Below are 20,822 nucleotides of genomic sequence, written 5' to 3'. Positions count from 1 at the left end.
ACAGAGATTTCTCAAATACTCCCCACTGTGCATAAACTTTTCATTATCAACATCCTCTATCAGAATTATATGTTTGTTACAACTGATGAACTTACATTGACTATTTTACATTAGGATTCCATATTTTACATTAGGATTCACTCTTGGTATAATACAGTATAATACATTCTATCACTTGGGCAAATGCATAATGACATATAGCCATCATTGTTGTATCATGAAGAGCATTGTATCATGCACACTTTGAATATGTATCATGCACAGTTTGATTATTTTTTCCTCTCTCCCCTCTCTCCTGGAAGCCACTGATATTTTTATTATGTTTATGGTTTTACCTTCTTCAGAAAGTCATATATTTGGCATCATACAGTATCTAGTCTTTTCAGACTGGCTTCTTTTACTTGGTAATATGCATTTAAGCTTCCTTCATGTCTTCATGGCTTGATAGGTCATCTTATTTTACTGCCAAGTAATTGTCCATTGTCTGGATGTACCATAGTTTATTCATCCATTACCTACTGAAGGGCATCTTGGTTGCTTCCAGGTTTTCTTTTTTTTATTTTATTTTATTATATTATGTTAATCACCATACAGTACATCCCCAGATTCTGATGTAAAGTTTGATGCTTCATTAGTTGAGTATAACACCCAGTGCACCATGCAATACATGCCCTCCTTACTACCCATCACCAGTCTATCCCATTCCCCCACCCCCTCCCCTCTGAAGTCTTCAGTTTGTTTCTCATAGTCCATAGTCTCTCATGTTTCATTCCCCCTTCTGATTACCCCCCTTTTCTTTATCCCTTTCTTCCCCTACCGATCATCCTAGTTCTTATGTTCCATAGATGAGAGAAATCATATGATAATTGTCTTTCTCTGCTTGACTTATTTCACTTAGCATTATCTCCTCCAGTGCCGTCCATGTTGCAGCAAATGTTGAGAATTCGTTCTTTCTGATAGCTGAGTAATATTCCATTGTATATATGGACCACAGCTTCTTAATCCAGTCATCTGTTGAAGGGCATCTCGGCTCCTTCCATGATTTGGCTATTGTGGACAATGCAGCTATGAACATTGGGGTGCATATGGCCCTTCTCTTTACTACGTCTGTATCTTTGGGGTAAACACCCAGTAGTGCAATGGCTGGGTCATAGGGTAGTTCAATTTTTAACTTTTTAAGGGACCTCCACACTGTTTTCCAGAGTGGCTGTACCAACTTGCATTCCCACCAACAATGTAGGAGGGATCCCCTTTCTCCACATCCTCTCCAACAATTGTTGTTTCTTGCCTTGTCTATCTTTGCCATTCTAACTGGCGTAAGGTGGTATCTCAGTGTGGTTTTGATTTGAATTTCCCTGATGGCTAATGATTTTGAACATTTTTTCATGTGTCTGTTAGCCATTTGTATGTCTTCATTGGAAAAGTGTCTGTTCATATCTTCTGCCCATTTTATGATTTGTTTATTTGTTTCTCGTGTATTGAGTTTGAGAAGTTCTTTGTAGATCTTGGATACCAGTCCTTTATCTGTGGTGTCCTTTGCAAATATATTCTCCCATTCCGTGGGCTGTCTCTTAGTTTTTTTGACTGTTTCCTTGGCTGTGCAGAAGCTCTTTATCCTGATAAAGTCCCATAAGTTCATTTTATCTTTTATTTCTCTTGCCTTTGGAGATGTGTCGTGAAAAAGGTTGCTCTGGCCGATGTCATAGAAGTTGTTGCCTATGTTCTCCTCTAGAATTTTGATGGATTCCTGTCTCACATTGAGGTCTTTCATCCATTTGGAGTTTATTTTTGTGTATGGTGTGAGAGAGTGGTCAAGTTTCATTCTTTTGCATGTAGCTGTCCAATTTTCCCAGCACCATTTATTGAAGAGACTGTCTTTTTTCCACCGGATGTTTTTTCCTGCTTTATCAAAGATTAGTTGCCCAAAGAGCCGAGGGTCCATTTCTGGGTTCTCTATTCTGTTCCATTGGTCGATGTGTCTGTTTTTGTGCCAGTACCATGCTGTCTTTGTGATCACAGCTTTGTAGTACAGCTCGAAATCCGGCATTGTGATGCCCCCAGCTTTGTTTTTCCTTTTCAACAGTTCCTTGGAGATTCGGGGCCTTTTCTGGTTCCATACAAATTTAAGGACTATTTGTTCCAGTTCTTTGAAAAATGTCCTCGGTATTTTGATCGGGATAGCATTGAAAGTGTAGATTGCTCTGGGTAGTATGGACATTTTAACTATGTTAATTCTTCCAATCCATGAGCATGGAATATTTTTCCATCTTTTTATGTCTTCCTCAATATCTTTCAAAAGTGATCTATAGTTTCTAGCATATAGGTCCTTTACGTCTCTGGTTAAGTTAATTCCAAGGTAACGCATGGTTTTTGGTGTTATTGTAAATGGGATGGATTCCCTAATTTCTCTTTCTTCAGTCTCGTTATTCGTGTATAGAAATGCAACTGATTTCTGGGCATTGATTTTGTATCCTGCCACCTTACTGAATTGTTCTATAACTTCTAATAGTTTGGGAGTGGATTCCTTTGGGTTTTCCATATAGAGTATCATGTCATCTGCAAAGAGAGACAGTTTGACTTCTTCTTTGCCGATTTGGATACCTTTGATCCCTTTTTGTCTTCTGATTGCTGTTGCAAGGACTTCTAGTACTATGTTGAATAATAGTGGCGAGAGTGGGCATCCTTGTCGTGTTCCTGATCTTAAGGGAAAGGCTTCCAGCTTTTCCCCCATTGAGAATAATGCTTGCAGTAGGCTTTTCATAGATGGCTTTTATGAGATTGAGAAATGTGCCCTCTATTTCTGGTTGCTTCCAGGTTTTGGCAATTACTAAAAACAAACAAATGAACAAACTTCTATAAACATTCCATGTACAGATTTTGTGAGGACATAATTTTTCAACTCCTTGGGTAAATACCAAGAAGAATGGTTGCTGGGTTGTAATGTAAGAGTAAGTTTAGTTTTGTAAGAAACCACCAAACTATCTTCCAAACTGGCTGTATCATTTTACATTCCTATGACCAATGAATAAAAATTCCTGTTGCATCACATCCTCACCAGCAACTGGCTTTGTCAGTGTTCCAGATTTTGGCCATTCTAATTGGTATGTAGTGGTATTTCATTGTTTTTCTCATTACATTTTCCTAACAACATATGATATAGAGCATCTTTTCATATGCTTATTTGCCAATTTTATATTTCCTTTGTTAAGGTTTCTCTAAGGTCTTTGAGCCATTTTTAAATCAGACTATTTGTTATTGTTGAGTTTTAAGAGTTCTTTGTATACTTTGGATAATAGTCCTTTATCAGCTATGACAATTATTTCTTCAAATACTATTAGCTAAGGAGAATACAAATGAACTGCAAATAAAATACTAACTACTCAGTGATTTTTTTTTCAGGGGCATCATAAGGACTTTGTTGTCTTTAAAAATATTGAAAAATTAAAAAGTTGCATTTTAGTGGGAAATATACTCCTTATATATTAAGTATGTCTAATCATTTGACCCTTTGGTTGGATTTAGTGTTTATATTAATTCCAGGAAAATTTTTTTTCATGTTAATTCACAGGAAAAAAATTGTGTTCCTTCTGTTTACCATTTGAGAAAAAAATTAGGAAGTACTATATAGTAGCATAAGCCTCAATTTTAACAGCTCTTTGTGGTGGCTAGTAGCACACAAAACTTCTCTGTATGTAGCTGCGACATTTTGCTTTTCTGAATTTCTGAGATAATTTAGGACCCTTAGAAATTTGCCCTCTTTGATTGTTGTGTGATATTTTGAGTGATATTCTCATAAATTTGGGCATAAGCTTAGTGAGTTGAGAATCAGTGAAAACCAAGTAGGAGGATTTGATTCTCTGTGGCTCCAAACAAAATCCTGTGAAGTTCAGATAAAGCACAGAAGGAATGATCCAAAAGGACACACTTGGAATGGCAAATTTAATTTCTCAGCACTGGGAAAAAAGTTTTTTTCTACCTAGCAATGGAGTATTTTCTGTTATTGACCGATGGGGAAAGAGATACATCAACTTATGCATTATGCAGAAGGCAGGCATCAAATATGTGGAGACAGTCAACTTGCCAAGCACTTGCTTTCATAAATTAGATGAGACTTTTATTATTGGAGCCTAAAAGACAACCAAATTTTTATACACTTCAAACATAATTATAATCTGTTTGAATAGATGAACGTTTTCCCCCCAAATAATGCTATGTATTATTTGTTCAAAATGTTTACTTTCATGACTTTATTGATCTTTGAAATGGTTTCAATTGATAGAATATGCACATATCAGTTCACTGGATTTTCTGAGTAAAATCTGTATTTTACAGAATGGAATTATCCTTTCCTCAATGATGAGGAAACTTATTTAAGCAATAAATGAACAACAAAGATTTCTGATCAGGTGGTTCCTGCTCATTGAGGTATCATGCTGGTTGATGTTTTAGACCCTGGCTAATTCATTCTGAACTTAAACCAGGCATGTTTGTCCACATAATTGGCTTAGAAAGTAGATTTGATGAGTTAACCACTGTGGAATGAAATATTTCCAAACTGCTTAGATGCTGTGTGTGTTTAACATGAGAAAAATTACAATATGCCCAACTACAGAGAATTGAGAGGAAGGATTCTTAGCCTTCTAGTCACAAAATAAAATTCAATCATGAGTATCAGTGGGTGCCTGCCATTCATACATAGCTATGACTTCTGAGTATATTTTCTCAGACTTTATATTTATTTGATTGTCATGATTGTTTTGATATTCAACTGACAAACTATACCAAATGACTGACATGTGCAAATGCCAGGGGAAGGTCAAGAGTGAAATAAGATGACAATTGAGTTTATTATCATTTTAAATGGACTGTCTTACTCTGCTGAATGTTTCTCTCTCTCTCTCTCTCTCTCTCTCTCTTTCTTTTCTTTTCCTACCTGTTATGCTTAATGAGCTGAATCCCACTTTAGGCGTGCAGTGTTTCAAGTTATACCCAGTCCTCTCTATTTAGGAAAATGCAGCTTCTGTAATTATGAAAACATTAAGATTCACTTCCCTTTCATTCTCTAGCTCCAAAATTAAAGAAGGCCAATGGGATGTGGGAAACAAAGTCTACCACTGACCAAATTTTGGGAATTGCTTTTTGTAAATACTTATTAATTTGTAAAATAGTAAGTACATATAAGACTCCTGATACTCGGAAATTTTTAAAAAATAGTATATAGACAAATATTTAGTCATCAGAATCAAATGAGGATATATTAGAATAAAATATTTAGATGAAGTATAATTATGATCTAATATATTATTAAAATAATTTTAATAGAAATTGGTCCAAATATGCCTATCCATTCATTAGTAAACATGGGAAACTAAAATTAATTTTTAAAAAATTCTTGAAAACTTAAAATTGTTATCTCCTCTTACTTTGAATTGTTAGTTTTTATTTCTTTCATTTTGTTTTTGTTCATGCCTGTCATTGGCCCCAAGTTTTTATAGTTTTTTCCCCTAAACTTTTATAAAATTTCTGGAAGATATGAAAGAGAAAAATGAATTTGATTGAATTAGGGATTTAGGCCTTAAAGTAAAACATGTAGAGGTATGTGTATGCATGTGTGCACATGTGCAGGGGGACCTTAGGACTGTTATTCTATTTTTGAGATCCCACTGTCGTGTATTTTGAGCTTTCAGGCTGTGTTCTAAGATGTAGAGTTTGCCTGAAGGCAGAGTTCCCAAAGAGTGGGGTATTATGAAAAAGTTTGCTTTTTATTCCTCAAAAAATTTTCTAGAATAAGAGACAAGCCACAATAAAGATACACAACAGTTTTCATCAGGGTTTAGATATCAGGCTTGCAAATCAAAATACTGCCTAGAGCAAAAGCAAAGATATTCCCTTTCTTTGCATTTAAAATTCATGAAATGACAGAAAAATTAAATAACTCCATAAATCAAATAATATATAAACATAGTTTAAGCTCACACTCTATTTGAATTTCTAAGTCTTTTAAAATTTAAGTGATTCTATAACAGCTGATTTTCTATAAAGTTATTCCTAAGTGGCATTTTCATGTAGAACTTGAAAGAAAATAGGGGTAGGGGGGGATGGGTAACTGGGTGATGGGTATTAAGGAGGGCACATGTTGGAATGAGCACTGGGTGTTATACACAACTAATGAATCGTTGAACACTACAAAAAGAACTTATGATGTACTATATGCTGGCTAACTGAACATAATAACTAAAATCTTAAAAAAAATTAAAAATTAAGAAATTCAATCCAAAGAGAAAATGCTTTATAGATCCACACGGAGCCAGGTTATTTAGATATGTGCTAGTTCTCAAATATTGATATATATGAGAATCACATGGACACTTATTTAAAAGGCAGATTTTGTTATAACTCAGTAGATCTTAGGCCCTAGAATCTAAATTTTCATGACCACCACAGGCAATTCTAATGCAGGCTATTCTTAGACTACACTTAGAAAAATTTGGTCAAGAGCATGTTATAGAGTTATTGTCCTCCTATTGGCAGGACTAGCCACTCCTGGGAGCTTGTTAGAAATTTAGAAATCTCAGACTCCACCTAAGAATTTGTATTTTGACAAGATCCTCAACTGATTCATAAATGTGTTAGAGTACTGGATTAAAGCCTATTTATTGTGAAGTCAATTAACTTTGTAAATTTTAAAGTAACTTCAAGGGGTTATTTCAATGGATGAAGGATATCAAGAGGTACAGGCTTCCAGTCATGGAATGTGTAAGTCATGAGGATGAAAGGTACAACATAGGGAATATAGTCAATGATATGATAATATTGTTGTATGGTGACAGATGGGGTGAGCATAGCATAATGCATAGCATCGTTGAATCACAATGTTATACAGTTGAAACTAATGTAACATTATGTGTCAACTATAATTCTTTTTTTTAAATTAACTTGGAAGTCTATATTAAGAGCAAAAATATATATTTAGATCCAACCAGCTGCCTCAGGAAGTCGAGAACTATGCATCAGTCACAAAGAAGATGCTAGATGCTATGAGTTCAAGAGTTTATGTCAGTGCTAATGCTCGAATTTCTTCCAATGTGCATTGTGCAAGTCCTCCTATTTACAAGTCTACTGAAACATTTGCTCATGAATTGCCAAGGGAAAGAACTGGAGATGTGAATTCTGGCAAGAGAAATATTCTCTCTTTGCCAGAAATATTTATTAGCCCCAACAGTGTTTGTAACTTACAAATTCTCTTTGAAGGAATGGATCGTGGTTCTCATGGCTCTCATACATGGAAAAGGACATTATGTAATGTAGGAAATTCTGTTTTGTTTTCATTTTTGTTTTGTAGATAGAAGTTCCAATTCACTTTCTTTAGTTAACAAACTTTATTTTTTATGAGCAGTTTTAGGTTCACAGAAAAATTGAGAGCAAAGTACCTGAAGTTTCTGTATAAAACCTGCATCCCATACAACTTTCCTGGATAACATACAACATCTCCCACTATCAACGTCCTGCAACAGTGGTACATTTGTGACAATTGGTAAAACTACACTGACACAACATTACCACCCAAAGTCCAGAGTTTACATTAGGTTTCATTCTTGATGTTGCACATTCAATGGGTTTGAAAAAAATACATAATGATACGTATCAACCACATTAAAGTACTACACAGAATAGGTTTCCTCTGCCCTCTCCCTATTTATGCCTCCATCCCCTTTCCCCCTGGCAACCAACTGATCTTTTTCACTGTCTCCATAGTTTTACTTTTTCCAGAATATCATATACTTGAAATTATACAGTATGTAGTGTTTTTAGACTAGCTTCTTTCACTTAGTAATAGGCATTTACAATTTCTCCATGTTTTTGCATAGCTTGATAGCTTATTTGTTTTTAGCACTAATAATCCATTGATGGGATATACCAGTTTATATATTGTCCTGTGAAAAGACATCCTTGTTCTTCTCAAGTTTGGCAATTATGAATAAAACTGCTGAAAATATCCATGTGCATATTTTTGTATTGACATGTTTCCAATTCCTTTAGAATACCAAGGGATGTAATCGCTGGGTCAAATGTAAGCATATTTTTAGTTTTATAATAAACTCTCAAACTGTATTTAGTTTTATAATAAACTGTCAAACTGTATTTTATAATAAACTGTCAAATGGTAAAACTGTCAAACTGTATTCCAGTGTAGCTCTACCCTATTGTATTCTGACAGCTAATTAATGAGAATTCCTGTTGTTCTACCTCCTCCCCTGAATTTGTTGTCAATGTTTCAGATTTTGGCCATTGTAACAAGTGTGTAATTACACCTCACTGTTGCTTTAATTTGTGAATTCATAATGACCTTTATACATTTTTAAATTTCATTTTGTTGGTGTTTTCATATCTATGTTCACAAGGAACATTGGTCTGTTTTTTCTCTTGTAATATCTTTGTCTGATTTTTGAAGAATTGTAATACTGGCCTTAAACAATTAATTAGGAAATATTTCTTTTCTCTTTTGGATGAGATTATAGATATTTGGCATAGATTCTTCCTTAAATATTTTATAGAATTCCTCAGTAAATGTATTTGGGCCTGGTACTCTCTTTTGGAAGATTTTATTAATTATTGATTTAATGCCCTTGATAGATACAGGCCTATTCACGTGATTTATTTTGTCTTGTTTGAATTTGAAAAGATTGTGTCTTTTATGTAATTTCTCCATTTCATCTAGATTATCAAATTTGTGGGCATAAATTTTATAATATCCCTTTGTTATCCTTTTAATGTCCATGGGATCTGTAGTGATGTCCACTCTTTCATTTCTGTTATTAGTTATTTTTGTCTTTTTTCCTTTTTTATCAGATAGCCTTTCTAGAGGTTTACTAGTTTTTTTGATCTTTTAAATCAACACTTGGTTTGGTTGATTTTCTATGTTGAGATGGTTTTTTTCAATGTCATTGATTTCTGCTCCAATTTTTATTATTTCTTTTCTTCTGTTTACTTTGGACTAAATTTGCTTTTCTTTTTCAAGTTTCCTAAAGTACAAAATTGATTAGTGATTTTAGATTTACTTTTCTAATATTTTCATTCAAAGCAATACATATTCCTCTAAGCTTGCTTTTGTTGCAGTCCACATATTTTGATTAGGTGTTATTTATTTTTATTTCAAAATACATTTTAGCCAAGGTATATTTTTTGAATTTTCTCTTGAGATTTCTTCTTTGACCCATTCGTTATTTAAAAATGTGCTGTTTATTCTCCAAGTATTTTGGAATTTTCCAGCTATCTTTTTATTATTAATTTCTCATTTAAATTTCATTGTGGTCTCAGAGCAGATTCTGTATAAATTATATTATTTTAAATTTGTTAAGATATGTTTCATGGCTCAGAATATGGTCTATCTCGATGAATGTTCCATGCAAATTTGTAATTCTTTCATTAAGAATTGGTAATTTACCGTTTTGGGATATAGCAGTCTATAGATGTCAGTTATATACATTTGATTTATGGTGCTGTTGAGTTCAGGTATGTCCTTACTGGTTTTCTACCTGCTGGATCTATGCAATTTTTTTTAAGATTTCATTTATTTATTTGACAGAGAGAGAGAGAGAGAGCACAAGCAGGGGGAGTGGGAGAGGGAGAAGCAGGGTTCCCATTGATCAGGGAACCCAATGTGGGGCTCAATCCCAGGACCCTGTGATCATGACCTGAGCCAAAGGCAGATGCTTAACGACTGAGCCATCCAGGAGCCCCAGATCTGTGCATGTCTGACAGAGGTGTATAGATTCTCCAACTATCAGAGTAGATATATCAATTTTTCCTTGCCTAATAATTTTTGCCTCGCATATTTTGATGCTCTGTTGTTAGGCACAAAACAGTAAGGATTTCTATGTCTCTTTGGAGTATTGACCCCTTTATCATTATGTAATACCCCTTTTATCTCTGATAATTTTTCTTGCTCTGAAATCTGCTGTTAAAATTAATATACCTACTCCTATTTTCTTTTGGTTAGTGTTAACATGATATGTCTATCTTTACTTTTAATCTATATGCGTCTTAAAGTGAGTTACTTGTAAATAATGTATAGTTGGATTTTTTCCTTAATCTGCCATGATCTCTTTTAATTGGTGTATTTAGACCATGAAGCTTACAGTGATTATTGATATACTTGGATCGATATCTACCATATATCTTACTCTTTTCCATTTGTACACTTATTCTTTGCTCCTATTTTTCTTCCAAATTTTTCTGTCTTTTGTGTTTTGTGGTTTTAATTGAGCATTTTATAGAATTTCATTTTCTTTCCTTTCATAGTATATCAATTATATTTCTTCTTTCTGTATATATATATATATATATATATATATATACATATATATGTATACATATGTGTATGTATTTATTTTGTGGTTGCCATATAGTTTGCAATATGCATTTGCAACTGACCTAAGTGCATTTTCAAATAATACTACACCATTTCACAAGTAGTAGGAATACTTAGTAATAACAAAATTCTTCTACTTCTTATCTCCTAAGTTTTATAACATTTCTGTTATTCATTTCTTTTATACCTAAGCAGCTATCTTATATAAGCTTATAAACATACATAAGCATATATGTAATCATATACCTTCTTGCTATTACTATTTTGAACAGTTATCTTTTTTATGTTCTAGCATTATGATTTTTTTTCATTTTGTTTTTATCATGATAGGTGTACTCTTTAATCCCCATCCCTTATTTCCCCCCATTCTTCCTCCGACTCCTCTGGTAATCATCAGTGTGTTTTCTATAATAAAGAGTCTGTTTATTGGTTTGTCTCTCTCTCTTTTTTTCTCCTTTATTTTGTTTTTTAAGATTTCATTTATTTATTTGACACAGAGAGAGAGAGAGCCAGCAAAAGAGGGAACACAAGCAGGGGGAGTGGGAGAGGAAGAAGCAGGCTCCCAGCGGAGGAGCCCGATGTGGGGCTTGATCCCAGAACGCCGGGATCACACCCTGAGCTGAAGGCAGATGCTTAACAACTGAGCCACCCAGGCACCCCTCTCCTTTATTTTATTTCTTAAATTCCACATGTGTGAAATCATATGGTACTTGTCTTTCTCTGATGGACTTACTTTGCCTAGCATTATACTCTCCAGCTTTATCTAAATTGCTTCAAATGGAAAGATTTCATTCTTTCTTATGGCTGAATAATATTTTATTGTATATATACCACCTCTTTATCCATTCATCTATCAATGGACTTGGGCCACTTCCATAGTTTGGCTATGCTGCAATTAACAAGAGATGCACGTATCCCTTTGAATTAGTGGCTTTGTATTTTTTGGATATAGCAGTTTCTTGATCATAGGGTAGTTCTATTTTTAAGAGGTTTTGAGGACTCTGTACTATTTTCCATAGCAGCTGCATCAGTTTACATTCCCAAAAATATTGCAAGAGAGTTCCTTTTGCTCCACAGCCTCATCAACATTTGTTGTTTCTTGCCTTTTTAACTTTAGCCATCCTGATAGGTGCGAGGTGATATCTCAGTGAAGTTTTGATGTACATTTTCCCAGTGATTAGTGATGTTGAGAATCTTTTCACATGTCTGTTAGCCATCTGTATATCTTCTTTGGAAAAAAATGTCTATTAATGTCTTCTGCCCATTTTTTAATTGGACTATTTGTGTTTCTTTGGATATTCAGTTCTATCAGTTCTTTACATATTTTGCTGTACAGAAGCTTTTTATTTTATAGTCTCAATAGATTATTTTTACTTTTATTTTCCTTTCTTCAGGAGATATATCTAGACAAATATTGCTATGGTCAATGTCAGAGAGATTACTACCCCTGCTCTCTTCAAAGATTTTTATGGTTTTATGTTTCACGTTTAGATCTTTAATCCATTTTGAATTTGTTTTTGAGTATGATGTAAGAAAGTGGTCCAGGTTCATTTTTTGTAAGCAGCTCTCCAGTTTTCCCAGCACCATTTGTGGAAGGAGTAATTTTTTCACATTGTATCTTCCTCCCTCCTTAGTCAAAGATTAATTGACTGCATAATTTTGGGGTTATCTCTGGGTTTTCTGTTCTATCCCACTTACCTATGTGTCTATTTTTATGACAGTGGCATACTGTTCTAATTACTACCACCTTGCAATATAACTTGAAATTTGAAATAGTTTTGTTTTTCTTTTTTAAGATTGCTTTAGCTATTTAAGATCTTTGTGGTTCCATACAAATTTTAGGACTGTTTGTTCTAGTTCTTTGAAAAATGCTGCTTCTGTTTTGATAGGGATTGAATTATATGTGTAGATTGCTTTGTGTAGTATAGACATCTTAACAATATTTGTTCTTCCAACCCATGAGCATGAAATGTCTTTTTCATTTCTTGCATCATCTTGAATTTCTTTCATCTGTGTCTTATGGTTTTTGGAATTCAGGTCTTTCCCCTTTCTCCTATTGATGTGATGTATCATGTTAATTGTTTTGCAAATGTTGAACCACCCTTGTATCCCAGGAATAAATCCCACTTGATCATGGTGTATGATTTTTAAAATATATTGTTGGATTCAGTTTGCTAATATTTTGTTGAGGATTTTTACATCTATATTTGAAAGATATGGCCTGTAGTTCTATCTCTTTTGGTGGTATCTTTATCTGGTTTTGGTGTCAGGGTGATACTGGCCTCACAGAATGAATTTGGAAGTTTTCCTTCCTCTTCTATTTTTTAATTTTATCTTTTTAAGATTTTCTTTATTTATTTGAGAGTGAGCAAGTGAAAGAGAGCATGAGCAGGGAGAGGAGCAGAGGGAGAGGGAGATGCAGACTTCCTATTGAGCAGGGATCCCAATGCAGGCCTCAATCCCAGGACTCTGGGATCATGACCTGAGCCAAAGTCAGGTGCTTAACTGACTGAGCCACCCAGGAATGCCCCTCTTGTATTTTTTAGAATAGTTTGAGAAGTATGGGTATTAACTCTCCTTTAAATGTTTGGTAAAATTCACCTGTGAAGTCATCTGGTCTTAGACTTTCATTTGTTGGGTGTTTTTTTGTTTTGTTTTGTTTTGTTTTTATGATTCAATTTCATTGCTGGTAATTGGACTATGCAAATTTTCTATTTCTTCCTGCTTTAGTTTTGGTAGGTTATGCTTTTCTAGGAATTTACCATTTCTTTTAAGTTGTCCAAATTGTTGGCATATATATTTTTATAATATTCTCTTACAACTGTCTGTATTTCTGTGGTATTTGTTGTTATTTCTTCTCTTTATTAGAACTTTTGTTTATTTGAGTCTTCCCTCTTTTTTCTTTAATGAGTCTTGCCAGAGATTTGTCAATTTTGTTGATCTCTTCAAAGAAACATATCCTAGCTTCATTAATTTGTTCTTTTGGTTTTCTAGGGTTTTTTGTTTTTGTTTTTTAGTTTCTATATCATTTATTTCTCTTCTAATCTTTATTATTTATATCCTTTTGCTGGGTTTGGTTTTGTTCCTTTTTTTTTTTTTTTTTTTTTTTTTGCTCCTTCAGGTATAAGATTAGGTTGTTTATTTGAAATTTTTCTTGCTTCTGGAGATAGGAATGTTTTGCCATAAACTTCCTTTTTAGACCCACATTTCCATCACTCCAAATGTTTTGGACTGTTTTGTTTTCATTTTCATTTGTCTTCATATTTTTTATTTCTTCTTTGATTTCTTGGTTGACCCATTCATTGTTTAATAACAATTTATTAATCTCCATGTATTTGTGGCCTTATATTTTTCTTGTGGTTGATTTCTAGTTTCATAGCATTGTGGTCAGAAAAGATGTATGGCATGACTTCAGTTTTGTTTGTTGAGACTTGTTTTGTGGTCTAATATGTGATCTGTTCTGGAGAGTAATCAATGTACATTTGAAAAGAATTTGTAATCTGTTTTAGGTTAGAATGTTCAGAATATGTCTGTTAAATCGATCTGGTCTTTGTTGATTTTCTATTTGTATGATGTGTCTATTGATGTAAATGGTGAATAATTATCTTTTAGATCAATTAAAAATAAAATAAATGTTTTGTATTATCTGTATTTCATTCCTTTTTCTGATGCTCTTCTTTATGTAAATCTGAGTTTCTGACCTTGTATTATTTCCCTTTTCTCTAAAGAATTTCTTTTAACATTTCTTGCAAGGCAATACTTCCTTTGATATTTGTTTGCATATGAGAATGTTTATTTCTCCTACAGTTTTGAAAACTAATTTCACAGGGTACAGAATTCCACACTGGTGTGGTTTTTCTTTTACCACGAAATATTTCACTTCACTCTCTTCTAGCTTGTATGGTTTCTAAGAAGAAGATAGATTTAATTTTTACCTTTGCTCCTAGAGATAAATATTTCCCCCTCCTCTGGGCATCTTTCAATATTTTTTCTTTACCTTTGATTTTTCTGAGGTTGAATATGGTACTCCTAGGTGTAGAATTTTTGGCATTCATTCTACTTTGTGTTTTCAGAGGTTCTTGATCTTAATTTGGTGTCTGACATTAATTTGGTGATATTCTCAGTCTTTAATGCTTCAAATATTGCTTATGTTTTCTTCCTTATCCTTTTGGTATCCCTACAAAAGATGTAGTTGTCCCACATTCTTGGATATACAGGGTTTTCCTCTTTCAGTCTCTTTTGTCTTTGTTTTTTTTGTTTTGGAGGTTTCTCTTGTCATAACCTCAAGCTCAGAGATTCTTTATCTTCCATCCATAACCACTTTTCTAATGAGCCCATCAAGGCAGTCTTCATTTCTTTTACAATGTTTTGATGTCTACCATCTAAAACAATTATTAAATTGTTTCTCTCTGCTTGTGTCATCCATCTGTTCTTACTTGACATTTATTTTTTGCATTAAAGCTTTAGCATATTAATCAGTTTTTTTTTAAATTTCTGGTCTGATCTATTCAATTTTGCCTTCCTATCAGACTCTTGTTCTGATGTTCATTCCATCCGTTCAAACTGATTTTCTTTTTTGCATTTTAATATGCATTGCAATTTTTGTTAAAAGGTGTACGTAATGCACTAGGTAAACAAGACTTTAATAATGTTGTGAGGTGTGAGGTAGGGGAAGTGTCTATAGAACTATGATTAAATTTGTCTTTTGGTTAACCTTGCGCTCCTAGACTGAACTTTACCAGTGCTTCTCATTTTTCCCCTCCTCAGGTGTGACGGAATACCTAGAACCAACTGGAGTTGGGTATTTCCCTTCCCCAATGTAGCTTAGGCTCTGAATAAAATAGCAGATTACACTCAGTAAAATAGTTTCTCCTGTGATCAGGCCTTTTTAAGAATGATAGAAAGCTTTGGCATATTTCAAGATGGTTCATTTTCCTTTCCCTTGTCAAAAGCACAAGGACATTATTCTTAGGTGTTTATTTAAGGACTAGGTAGAGCTCCTGGAAGTAAAATTCACAAAATTATTGGGGCCACCCTATGACTAGGTCCCTTTGCACTTTTTAACTCTTAGACTTGTCCATATGGAGTCTTCAGCAATTTATCAATTGCAGTTTAGGTTTTCCTACTCTGGTACTACTTACGAGAAATGTTTCTACTAATGAGTTTCTTATTTCTCTTTACTATTGTCTGTTATATTCTGGTGTCTCCCCCATTCCAGTGCCTGACAGTCTAACGGTTTTGTAAGAGGCAGTTTGCTTTCCTACTTTGAAAAGGCCCCACTATGAGCAAAAGGTAGAGGAGGGGGTAGAAGAGGATAAGGTCAACCAAAAAGTCAGCACCAAATGGAAAATTTTAATAAGTATTGAAGTCAGGTTTTCCTCTTTTTTACAAATACATGCAAGATTAATTTGAGTCCTTTTGTGTTTTTTTTTAAGATTTTATTTATTTGACAGAGATAGAGACAGCCAGTGAGAGAGGGAACACAAGCAGGGGAGTGGGAGAGGAAGAAGCAGGCTCATAGCAGAGGAGCCTGATGTGGGGCTCGATCCCAGAACGCCGGGATCATGCCCTGAGCAGAAGGCAGACACTTAACCGCTGTGCCACCCAGGCGCCCCCTTTTGTGTTTTTTGAAAATATTACCACAAATGTTTTAAATTAGTTACTCCTTGTTATTGTTATCGCATATTTAGAGAAGGAAATCTAATTACAAGGTTAAAAGCATTTATTTAAAATAAGATAAAAATTAGTATAAATCTGTCTATTGGGATTCAGATTACTGGAATTTGGGATTTTCTTTTTTTTTTTAAATAGGGAATTTTCCTTATTTTTATTTCTTAGATTATGGAAAAATCAATTCTGATTTTTAAATCTATTTTGTTAAAAAATAATAGACTACTGGGGTGCCTGGGTGGCTCAGTCGTTAAGTGTCTGCCTTCAGCTCATGGCATGATCCCAGGGTCCTGGGATCGAGCCCCACATTGGGCTCCCTGCTCTGCTGGGAGCCTGCTTCTTCGTCTCCCACTCCCCCTCCTTATGTTCCCTCTCTCTCTGGCTGTCTCTCTCTCTATCAAATAAATAAATTAAATCTTTAAAAAAATAATAGATTACTATTCAGTGGATCTTGATTCTGGCTGCACATTGGGAAGCTTAAAAATTACTGTTGACTGGATTCAAATTGGGGCCTGAGCATTACTATTTTTTTAAAGCTTCCTAGGGAATTTTATTGTGAAATTAGAGTCAATAACTTCAGAGATGGATGAACTTTTTGTTTCATAGCAACTGCAATTTTATATTATTAAATTTTTGGCTTATCAGAAACATTAGAATATATTATTATATAGACTATGTGTAATACATAAGGCATATTTTGGCAATACGGGTGTAACTTTAATTTTGAACACTCTTAGACACCCTCAACATTAAAATTTTTGTTTCTCTAAAACATTTATTTTACTTCAACTAATACCTCACCTAATTCTTTTTAATCCTTGAAGCTAAAAAAGAAAAAAAAAATGAAATAGGAAGATATGGTAAATACAGAAAAATTTTTTCCAAAATATATATTTTCCTAATAAAATTAAGGAATAGAGAAAACGGAAGTAAATTTTCTTAGTTGCTTTTAGGAACACCTTGATTCCTTCCAGACCCTGAACAAGCAATTAATTTTATGGCTGAGTTTTTGATACTCATTTTATAAAGCTGAGATGGGTATTTCCTTTGTATGTCTTCCTGCCAAGATCAAAAATATCCTGAAACTATTAGGATATGTCATTGTAGGTCATAAAGACATAGGACAAAGAGGAAATGTCCCATAAAATTAAAGCCCTATATAGCTGTATTCAACACAGAGTAAGAGACAAACTACATCAATTTTCCTACATTTTAACCTTTTTTTTCTAAAAATGAAACCTAAAAAATTTATTGTTTTACTAATAATTAAGATTTGAAAGATTTCTTTCTGTTGATGTGAGTGGAATTGTGTTATGTATGTGCTTATGATTCACTGTATTTTCCCAAGCAGAATAGAAAGCATGTAACGAAAAGGTCATATAAGAAACAATTCAGGAGAGAAAAGGAAAAATACATATTTTTTAGGATATTATTTTGCCATTAGTCAGAAGTCATGGATACAATTATTTATATGGGCTCTTAATGAAATGGCAAATGTTGGACAATATGCTTTATGTATATTATCACATTTAATTCCCATACTTTCTTTTTAAATATGAAAATAGTTTTGAGAACTTAGTGACATGTTTGATATCATAAACTTCTAAATGACATATACAGGGTATTAATAAATATTGCTATAATTCCAAAGCCCGTGATTCAAAAATGGCATTAATTCCTTTGTATGGCAGGACAACCATTAAAAATAGCTCTACATTTACAACCTTCCCTTCTTCCCCACACTACACTATCAAAAATAAATAAATAAATAAATAAATAAATAAATAAATAAATAAAGTAGAAACATAGTTCTTTTTAGGGAAAAAAAGAGTTTCGTTATCTTGATAGTAACATTAGGAAGAACACTTTGACTTCTAATGAATGAATGGGAGATCCCAAAATGAAACTTTGCTGTGTAGTAACAAATGGAGAGGGGGGAGACAGTTAAGGACAAGCAACATTTTTTTTTAAAATTTGCTTTTGTTTTTGTTTCTTTATGCCTCTTGACCTCCTTCACCTATTTCTCCCACCCCACTCTGGCCCCCCAACACAATGAGCAGTCTGTTCTCTATGCACTTATTTGTTTTTTGTTTTGTTTTGTTTTGTTTATGTTTGTTTTATTTTGTTTTAGATGACACATATGAGAGAGATCATATGGTATTTATTGTCTTCCTCAGTCTAATTTCATTCAGTGTAGTGACCTTAAGATTTATCCAGTAATAACATGGATATATTTCATAATGAAATATTTCATTATTTTATAAGGATGAATAATATTCCATTCAACATACAGGAGACCCTTGAACAACAGGGAGGTTAGAGACACCAACTGTGCACAGTTGAAAATGTTTATAACTTTTGATTCACAAAAACTTAACTATTAATACCCTACTATGGACTGGAAGCCTTATTGATAACATAAACAGTAGATTAACAAATGTTTTGTATTCTTGAAACAAAGTGAGCTAGGAAAAAAACTTATTAAGAAAATCATAGGGAAGAAAAAATACATGTATAATACTCTATTTATCAAAAATCTTTTTGTATAATTAGGCCAGTTCATTTCAAACACTTGGTTGTTCAAGGTCAACTGTATATACCACATTTCTTTTATCCGTTCATTGTCAGTGGACACTTAGGTTGTTTCTACATCTTGGCTACTGTAAAAAAAGGCTGCAATGAACACAGGAGTTCAGATACATTTTTGAGTTAGGTTTTTGTTTTATTCTGATAAATACACAAAAGTGGAATTGCAGGATTATATAGTTCTATTTTTAATTTTTTTGAAAAATATCCATATTATTTTCCATAGTGGTTGCACCAATTTACATTTCCACCTACAGTGGAAAAGCATTCTTTTTTCTCTACATCATCACAACTCTTGTTATTTCTTACATTATTGATAAGAGCTGGGTATTTTTTTAGGGCAGGGGGAGAGAAAGAAAGAGGGGCTGAGGGAGAGGGGTAGAGAGAATCCTCAGATTCCCCACTGAGTGTGGAACCTGACACAGGGCTTGATCTTACAACCCTGAGATCTTGACCAGAGCCCAAATAAAGAGTTGGACTCAATGGACTGAGCTACCAGGCACCCCAATAATAGCTGTTCTAACAGGTGTGAGGTGATATCTCACCATGGTTTTCTTTGGCACTTTCCTGAGGATTGGTAATGTTGAGCATCCTTTCATGTGTCAGTTGGCCATCTGTATGTCTCCTTTAAAAAAAAATGTTTATTTAAAACCTCTGCACATTTTTTAATCAGATTTTTTTTTTTGCTGTTGAGTTGTATGAATTCTTCATATTTTGGATATTACCTCCTTATCAGATTTATGGTTAAAAATATTTTCTCCCATTTAATGTGTTGCCTTTTTATTTTGTTGGTTTTGATGGTTTCCTTTGCTGTGCAAATGTTTTTAGTTTAATGTAGTTCCACTTGTTGATTTTTACTTTTGTTGCCTGTGATTTTAGTATCAAATATGAAAAATCATTGCCAAGACTGATATCAAAGAGCTTAGTACCTATGTTTTCTTCTAAAATCTCTATGTTTCAGGTCTTATATTCAACGCTTTAATCCATTTTGAGTTTATTTTTTTGTATAAGAAAAGATAATGGTCTAGTTTCATTCTGTTCCATGTGGCTGTCCAGTTTTCCCATTAACATTTATTGAAGAGGCTCTCCTTTCCCCATTGTATATTCTTGGCTTCTTTGTCAACATTAGTTGACCATATAGGGTGAGTTTATTGCTGGGCTTTCTTTCCATTGATTTATGTGTCTGTTTATGTGCCAATACTATGCAGTTTTGATTACTATAGCCTGAAATGTAATTTGAAATTCAGGAGTTCTGTTCTTTCTCAAGACGGCTTTGGGTCTTTTGCAGTTCCATACGAATTTTAGGATTGTGTCCTCTATTTCTGTGAAAAATGCCAATGGAATTTTGAAAGGGATTGCTTTGAATCTCTAGTACTTTGGGTAACACAAAAATTTACCTATCTTAATTCTTCCAACTCATGAGCATGCAGTATCTTCTCAGTTATTCATGTATTCTTCAGTTTCTTTTATTAATATCTTACAGTTTTCAGTGTTTAGGGCTTTCACTTCCTTGTTTACATTTATTATTAGATACTTTATTCCTTTTGATGTAATTAAAGAGCTTTCTTAATTTCTCTTTCTGATTGTTTATTAATAGTGTATAGAAATGTGAAAAATTTTTACATAATAATTTGTATCCTACAACTTTAATGAGTTTGTATACTCTAACAGATTTTTGGCGCAGTCTTTAGAGGTCTCTATAATATGCCATCTGCAAAAAGTGACAGTTTTACTTCTTCCTTTCTGATTTGGAAGACTTTTCTTTTTCTTGCTTAATTACTGTGGCTGGGACTTCCAATAAATAAAATAAAAGTGGTGACTATGGGCATCCTTGTCTTAATCTTAGAGAAAAAGTTTTCAGCTTTTCAGTGTTGGAATGTTAGTTTTGGACCATTATATTTTTGAGGTACATTTACTCTATGACAAATTTGTTGGATTATTCTCATCAATGTTGAATATTTTTAAAAATACTTTTTCTGCATCCATTGAGAAAATCATATAATTTTTATCCTTCATTTTATTAATGTGGTATATCACATTGATTGATTACTGGATGTTGAACCATGCTTGCCTCTCTGGAATTAATTACACTTGATCATGATGTATGATCTTTTTAGTATATTGTTCAATTGGGTTTGCTAATATTTTATTGAGAATTTTTACATCTATGTTCATCAGGGATATTGGTTTCTAA

This window comes from Ailuropoda melanoleuca, chromosome 5 (assembly GCF_002007445.2).
Source record: "Ailuropoda melanoleuca isolate Jingjing chromosome 5, ASM200744v2, whole genome shotgun sequence".
NCBI classification, from domain to species: domain Eukaryota; kingdom Metazoa; phylum Chordata; class Mammalia; order Carnivora; family Ursidae; genus Ailuropoda; species Ailuropoda melanoleuca.
The sequence above is the reverse complement of the archived record's forward strand: the minus strand, read 5'-3'. Positions refer to the sequence as shown.